The 7,500-nt window shown below is 34.8% G+C and overlaps 1 protein-coding gene across 1 annotated transcript in view; it reads right to left on the minus strand.

Annotated features, from left to right (window-relative positions):
- The window catches only part of LOC137630291 (uncharacterized), a 103,593-nt gene that overhangs the window by 90,328 nt on the left and 5,765 nt on the right, over window positions 1-7,500 (minus strand). The window lies entirely within an intron of this gene.

Consider the following 7,500-nt stretch of genomic DNA (forward strand, 5'->3'; position numbering starts at 1 on the left):
AGCTCTTGCAGTGTTTAAGCGATGCTTCACCGAACCGTGAACTGTGGATTTAACTCCTGTTGGTCTATTGTTTGGTTGGGGGGTGGGGGTCGAAGTAGTTGGTGTTTATTTTCCATTTTACTAATGGGAGTAATGTGCAACTTCCTGTCACGTCCGATTTCCAAAAGATTGATGCTCCTCTCTTGTGCTTTTCATGTTTTTTTTTTTTACCGAAACATTGCTGTCACTCTTTTACTTTTATCTGTATTTAGTTTGCTAGAATATTGCTGCTAGTCTTCTACGTTCTTCTCTTTGATTGCTAGAATATTGCTGCTAGTCTTCTACTTTCTTCTCTTTGATTGCTAGAATATTGATGCTACTCTTCTACTTTTTCTCTTTGATTTCTAGATTATTGCTGCTACTCCTCTACTTTCTTCTCTTTGATTGCTAGAATATTGATGATACTCTTCTACTTTCTTCACTTTGATTTCTAGATTATTGATGCTACTCCTCTACTTTTTTCTCTTTGATTGCTAGATTATTGACGCTACTCTTCTACTTTCTTCTCTTTGATTTCTACATTATTGATGCTACTCTACTTTCTTCTCTTTGATTGCTAGAATATTGCTGATAGTCTTCTACTTTCTTCTCTTTGATTGCTAGAATATTGATGCTACTCCTCTACTTTTTTCTCTTTGATCGCTAGATTATTGACGCTACTCTTCTACTTTCTTCTCTTTGATTTCTACATTATTGATGCTACTCCTCTACTTTCTTCTCTTTGATTGCTAGAATATTGATGCTAGTCTTCTACTTTCTTCTCTTTGATTTCTACATTATTGATGCTACTCCTCTACTTTCTTCTCTTTGATTGCTAGAATATTGATGCTAGTCTTCTACTTTCTTCTCTTTGATTGCTAGAATATTGATGCTACTCCTCTACTTTCTTCTCTTTGATTGCTAGAATATTGCTGATAGTCTTCTACTTTCTTCTCTTTGATTGCTAGATTATTGCTGTTAGTTTATTACTTAGTTTTTTGTTTGATAGCTAGTACATTGGTGTTATTTTCCCACGACTATCTGTTGTCTGATTGCCGGAAAATTACAGTTCCTTCTTTGCAACTTTTTTCTTGATTGATTAGAAAAACATTTACGTTTCTTTCCTGCGGGTTCCTGCTGCTCCTTTTTGCTGCAACGTTGCTGTTGCTTTCCTTTAAGTTTCTTGTGCTTGATTGCTACTTTCTAGTGACTTCCGGTTTCGTTTTGTTTCCAAAACATTGTCGTTTACTTTCTTGAATTTCCTTAGTCTAGAGACCTAACGTCCTTTTTTTTCTTTCGATATTAACTGAATACGAAAATTAAGTTTTCTCTTCTCTATTTATATGCCGTAAGTCGTGAAGTTCTTTACTCACAACTTAATGGAGACAAGGAGGCCATATTCATGTGATATAAAAGCAAAATTTGTGAAGACAATATGAAGCGCATTGAAATAACAGGATATAGTTCAGTTTACATTTAGTTCTTGTCAGCACTTGTTGATTTTCTTTTATTTTATCATTCTTGAGCATTTTGAATCATCCCCCCCCCCCTTTTTATAGTAAATAGATAATTTTTTCAAGATTAGGAAATTAACACTAGTGTAGGGGATATACTTAAGTCTCATTTCTTTCCTTTTAAAGGCCGCTCATGAATGGCAGAGACAAGGAACAGTAACAATACCCTAGCTAGCAGGATAATGCCTGAGTCCCCTCTCCACCCAAAACCAGGCAATGGATGCTGCTGAATCAGCAGGTAGACCCACAGACTCATCCAAACCCCCAATTCTTAGCTCACAAAGATTTTGAGGTTACAAAGATGACAAGAAATTATCTAGTTTCGGCGGGACTCGAATCCCAGTACGGAGATCACCAGCAGTGATGCTTTTAATGGGCCACCACAACATAAGGAAGAATTTAATCGTTACTATAAGCATATAGGCCTAAGAGAAATCTCTGTATAGGAAGATGGTTTGGGACATGATTTCTTTTATCAGCAGACGCGTATGATTTCATCAAGATCACTGGTGACAATTGACTCACTTGTGAGAGTCCTCTTATGTGAATCATGCATGGTTCACTCATTGCGAATGAGGTCGCCTTTAATGATAGGTCAGTAATAAAATGTTAGGTCAACTTGAAGGGAATGCGCCTGGCTTTTAACACAATTTGGCTTTTCACTGGCTTTTTAGCATTTATCCCCCCCCCCTCTCTCTCTCTCTCTCTCTCTCTCTCTCTCTCTCTCTCTCTCAATTTAGAGTAGTTTATGTAATATCCTTGATTAGCGGAGATAACTTAATGTGGTGGAGTTTGTGTATCCCCATGGTCAGGAAAAATGCACTAGTTATGGGTACCCTTGCTAGGTTGGTTTCCTGTGAGCAATCAGACTAAAGTCTTCCACCATCACCAATCCGAACTGACCAGCGTGGTGATGACAAGTGGTCAAACCCCTTACATGAATAAAGACATTTCTGAGGCCTTTGTCCAGAAGCAGACTAGAAACGGCTGCAATTGTTGTTGTTGTTGTTGTTACGTAATATCAGCCGAAACTTAATCAAGATTATTTTAGTTGCATAATTGAGAAGTATTTCCACAGTGTAGTTATTTAGTTAAAACAGTTGGGATAGTTTTTAGTAAAATCTGAACACTAATATTATTTGAAACGGGACATGATGACGAGATGAAGAGATTATTGTTTAGCCAAGAGACTAAAGTGTGACGGATCACTGGACTAAGATGGAGAGAAAAGAAACGAATATTATCAAGAAATTCTAGATGAAAATAATAATAAATGAAAATGTATAGACAGATAGACAGAAGGACGAAGAGACTAGGAGGGGAAGAGAATAGTTCAACGCAGGGTGCCAGGTGGAAGAGAGAGAGAGAGAGAGAGAGAGAGAGAGAGAGAGATTCCAGCGGTGACTCTACTGATCCCGAGAGACAAATGGTTTCTTTTGTGTTCACGAATACATTTCCATTCATAAAAAGGAGCACTTCATCTTGATCCACCGGTTACTGCCTCTAAAGAGGGCTTTCAGAGAGAGAGAGAGAGAGAGAGAGAGAGAGAGAGAGAGAGTGTGTGTGAAGACCATATGCCGCTAGGAGATTAAGTTTGAGTAAATTTAATAGAATTAGTTTCTACAAAATGTCCTATTTTTATTTTTCTACTGACTAAATGGGAAGTAGTTGTGTGAGCTCCAGGGGAAGGGGGTGGGGGGAGAGATCCGCCCCCCACCCCCTTTGCCAGCAGTTGTTGTTCAATGTTAGAACATACTTAAGCGGGGAATATTATTATCAAAGTTCTCGCTAAGTTTTCTCATTAGTACAAACCGGAGAAAATACTTTGAAGTGTTTTTGTAAAAAAAAAAAAAATAATAATGTTTTGTTTCTTTTCCCCGACATTGCTGTAGTTTGCGGTTGGTACTGCATGGCGATTGTTGCCTATCTCTCACGATTAAGGAGGGCCTGTGAGGCTTTGTTTGTTTGTTTGTTTTTTACTGTTTAGTTCCCCTGATGGTTGCCAAATGTCAATTTTTATTTTGTTTCCTCAACGAAAGTAGAATCATTCTTATATACTAGTATACGCGATCCATTTAAAATGACGACTAAATATTTAGGTAGATATGCTAACACATACACAAACACTGATTCAGCCTTTCCCACCCCCTCTCCCTTTCCTAACTACAACCCCTATAACCAGGGTATGACTACATCCTCTCCCTCTATCCAGCTTCCTGGCTACAATTTTAATCGTAGGGTAATGCAACTCACAGGGGTTAAGTGTTATGCAAAAAGCTGGAAATGATTAAATTTTGGAAGGTCAAGGTCACGGTCAAGCAAAATGTCCAATTCATGTAATCAGCCATAAATTTGGACACCGTTGTCACAGAGGCTTCAAACTTGGTTCATATTTAAATGTATAAAATTACATTCCAATTAATACATGTTCAGGTTAAAGGTCGAGAAATAAGCTGCCGCGGCGGAGGTCTGCGCTCTACTGAACGCCCTTCTAGTTTCATTTATCTGGTCATAAGATATTTATGCATCCTCCGTTTCTAAAGCTAATTTTACTCCTGTGGTGAGATCTGCTTATTTCCATTGAGCGTTGGAGCATAAGCATGTAATGAAATTAGGATCAAAATAAAATCACGTTCCGATGCGTATAAAAATTAATTGATATCAATAGCAACACGGTGTAAATTAGTTCATCATATTTCTTTTGCCCTGCAGTACTTTAGCTGGCCGGTGTTTTTATGACAAGACTGGCAAAAGCAATTAAACACTGGCTACGGAGTTAATTAATTTTTGGTATCTTTTGATGAAAATTACTTTCACTTTGTTTATATGTGATGCGATGGTTTTTTTCTTCATGGAAGCAAGTTGGGTAAATATTGGGTCTGTAGTCTCGTTTATACTAAAATTAATTGTTAACAATTTCAAAACAAGGATTGCTTAACTTTGGTTTTTATTTCTTAGTGTAGGAAATGCATATTCAATCAATACCGAATGAATATAATTAATGTAGTGTTTGATTAATTTTAATTAATATTTATGTTACCTTGGATTTTTTGTTGCTTTACATAAATGCTGAGGTGCTCAATATAATTTCTCCTGTAATATCTTTTGATATAGAGGCGAGATTTTTTTTACATGGGTTTTTAAATGCTTATGAGGAATATTGTAGGGTTATTTCTTGTGACCATATGCATAGATACGTATACGTAACTATATATTTTTATTTTTCTTACAAGCTCTCTCTCTCTCTCTCTCTCTCTCTCTCTCTCTCTGTATATATATATATATATATGTATATATACGTATATATATATATATATATATATGTATGTATGTATGTATGTATGTATATATATATATATATACACATGTATGTATGTATGTATATATACGTACATACATATATATATATATATATATATACTGTATATAGATGGTACTTGTGCATGTTACTCTATAGTGAATAGGCAATGTCTCAGCGGCGTCCGAAAATCGAAGACAGCTTCTCTTCGGACAGATCGTCCTGCAGATAGTTTTCAGGATAACAGGAGAAATACATTTACTTTCCCCCATTTATTGTTTGATGTCGATACGTGTTTCGGATCACTTCGCGACCCTTCTAAAGGACTTCATTGAGTTTTGGAAATACACTTTAATATAAAGGTTATAGTGGTGAGAATTTGATACAAAAATACTTGGAAAATCGGAAAACATTCAACAAAATTGTTAAATGAAAACTTCAGATTCTTTATATTAAAGTGTCGTTCCAAAACTCAATGTAGTCCTTATAAAGAGGCACGAAGTGATCCGAAACACGTGTTGTCACCAAGCAATAAATGGAGAAAAGTAAATGTATTACTGCTGTTATCCTGAAAACTATCTGCAGGACGATCTGTCCGAAGAGAAGCTGTCTTCCATTTTTGGACGCCGCTGAGACGTTGTCTATTCATTATATATATATATATATATATATATACATATACATATACATATACATATACATATATCCATCCCTTTTTGAGTGGGGATACTTTGACGTGGCGAAAGGGTTTGCAAATTGCCTTGATCAGTAATGCCTCACTAGTCAGGGCCACCCATACGAGGTTGGTTTGCTGTGAGCGATCAGACGAAAATCTCCCACCACCATCAATCCGCACTAGTGATGAAAATGGCCAAACCCCAGACACGAATCGACATGTTTGATGCTTTTGTCCGGCAGTGGACTAGAAACAGACGTATTTGTTGTCGTTGTGTGTGTGTGTGTATATATATATATATATATATATTTATGTATATATATATATATATATGTGTGTGTGTATGTGTGTGTGTATATATATATATATATATATATGTTGTGTACGTGTATATATACATAGGCTACAAGCTGTTGAATGTAACTGATGGTTGGGTCTCCATTTTTCTTCTTTTTAATTCAGGTTTGATAAGCAATTATTCTTGATCATTTGAAAAATAAAAAATAAAAGTTTTATTTCTCTAATTTGGGACCGATTCCAGTTAACTTATCATTATCTTCTTTTGTGGGAAACGCTTTGAATATGCTAACAATTATACGGGAAATCTTGTTGTTCTTTCTATTAATTTTTTGTGGTTTGTTTTTCCATTGGAAAAATTCGCTGTGAAATATGGTTTATAAGAGAGGTTTTGAAAAAGGTCAAAGTTCACAAAATCAATGGAAAACCACATGAATTCACATTAAAATGATAAATTGTTTGAAATGGATAAATACATATAAATTTGTTGCCGAATGCCTTCATTTCAAAATGTGAATAATGGACTGGAACGCAGCTGCTAATAAGTGCTGAAAACCTTATTATAATTTCAAATTATATTGAATTATAATGATAAAAAACATTGTCTAACATTCTTCTTGGTTTTGGCTGGAGAACATTTTAATGCCGTGATACTATGTGATACTATTACAATGTAATACATTCCAGGTAAATTTTGTGTTAAAATCGAAGGTTATTGTTCCTGCAGAATAAACTTTGAACAACGCAAGCCTTTTGCATATTAACACCACATTGTACACTAGTTGCTGATCGTTTATTCCAAATATATATATGTTTTATGTGTTGCTGAAAATACATTTCTTTTGTCGAGAAACACATTTCTATCCCATTGTGAGAGCTTTAGAACCCGAGATTAGAAGAAGGCTATTTGGTATGTATGATTTTGGGCCATTGCTATTCACCTTTTGTCAATGTTCGATGCTCACTACTTAGTTTACTGCAATGCATTTATTTTTATTTAATTCTTCATAGAGAATTTTAATTTCATGGTAAACTTGCCATTTCCATATGAAATTAAATCGATGTATGTCTGTATGTATGTATGTCTGTATGTAGTAATGCACACACATGCATTCAGCGAAAGATCGGATAAACTTTTATTGAATTCATGTGCCGCGTTGAATCAGATGCCTTGATTAACAAAATTCGAATTTTTTATTTTGACAGTTTTCCCTATGTTCTGTAGAAAGATTAAAAAATAACATCACCTCAGTAATTTTGATTCATTTTGATTATAACCATTTTATTATTAATATTAGAATTAGTTTTTATCAATATTATTAGTGTAATAGTTGTGGTTATATATTTGTAATGAATTCAACCGAAGTATTTAATTTCTTTGCTAGCTTCCATAGGATCATATATTAAAGGGTGGGAGGAGAGCTATAATAAAGCCTAATATGAGAAAATACTAATGATAATGAAAAGTTAAATGATCAAAAACACAAAAAACCAGATTACTTAATCATTGAAACTTTTCTTCGTTCGCACCGGTTCTGATAACCATTATCTTACTGGCAATGTTAATCAATTTAGTTTATGTTTTGTCCTCATAAGTGTTTCCTATTTAAGTGCTGCTATATTGATAGCTTGATACAAATATTATTATCAAATAGATATTTCTATCTATCATTAATTTCTTTTATCTCTGATCAAAC

Source organism: Palaemon carinicauda, chromosome 38 (genome assembly GCF_036898095.1).
Source record: "Palaemon carinicauda isolate YSFRI2023 chromosome 38, ASM3689809v2, whole genome shotgun sequence".
NCBI classification, from domain to species: domain Eukaryota; kingdom Metazoa; phylum Arthropoda; class Malacostraca; order Decapoda; family Palaemonidae; genus Palaemon; species Palaemon carinicauda.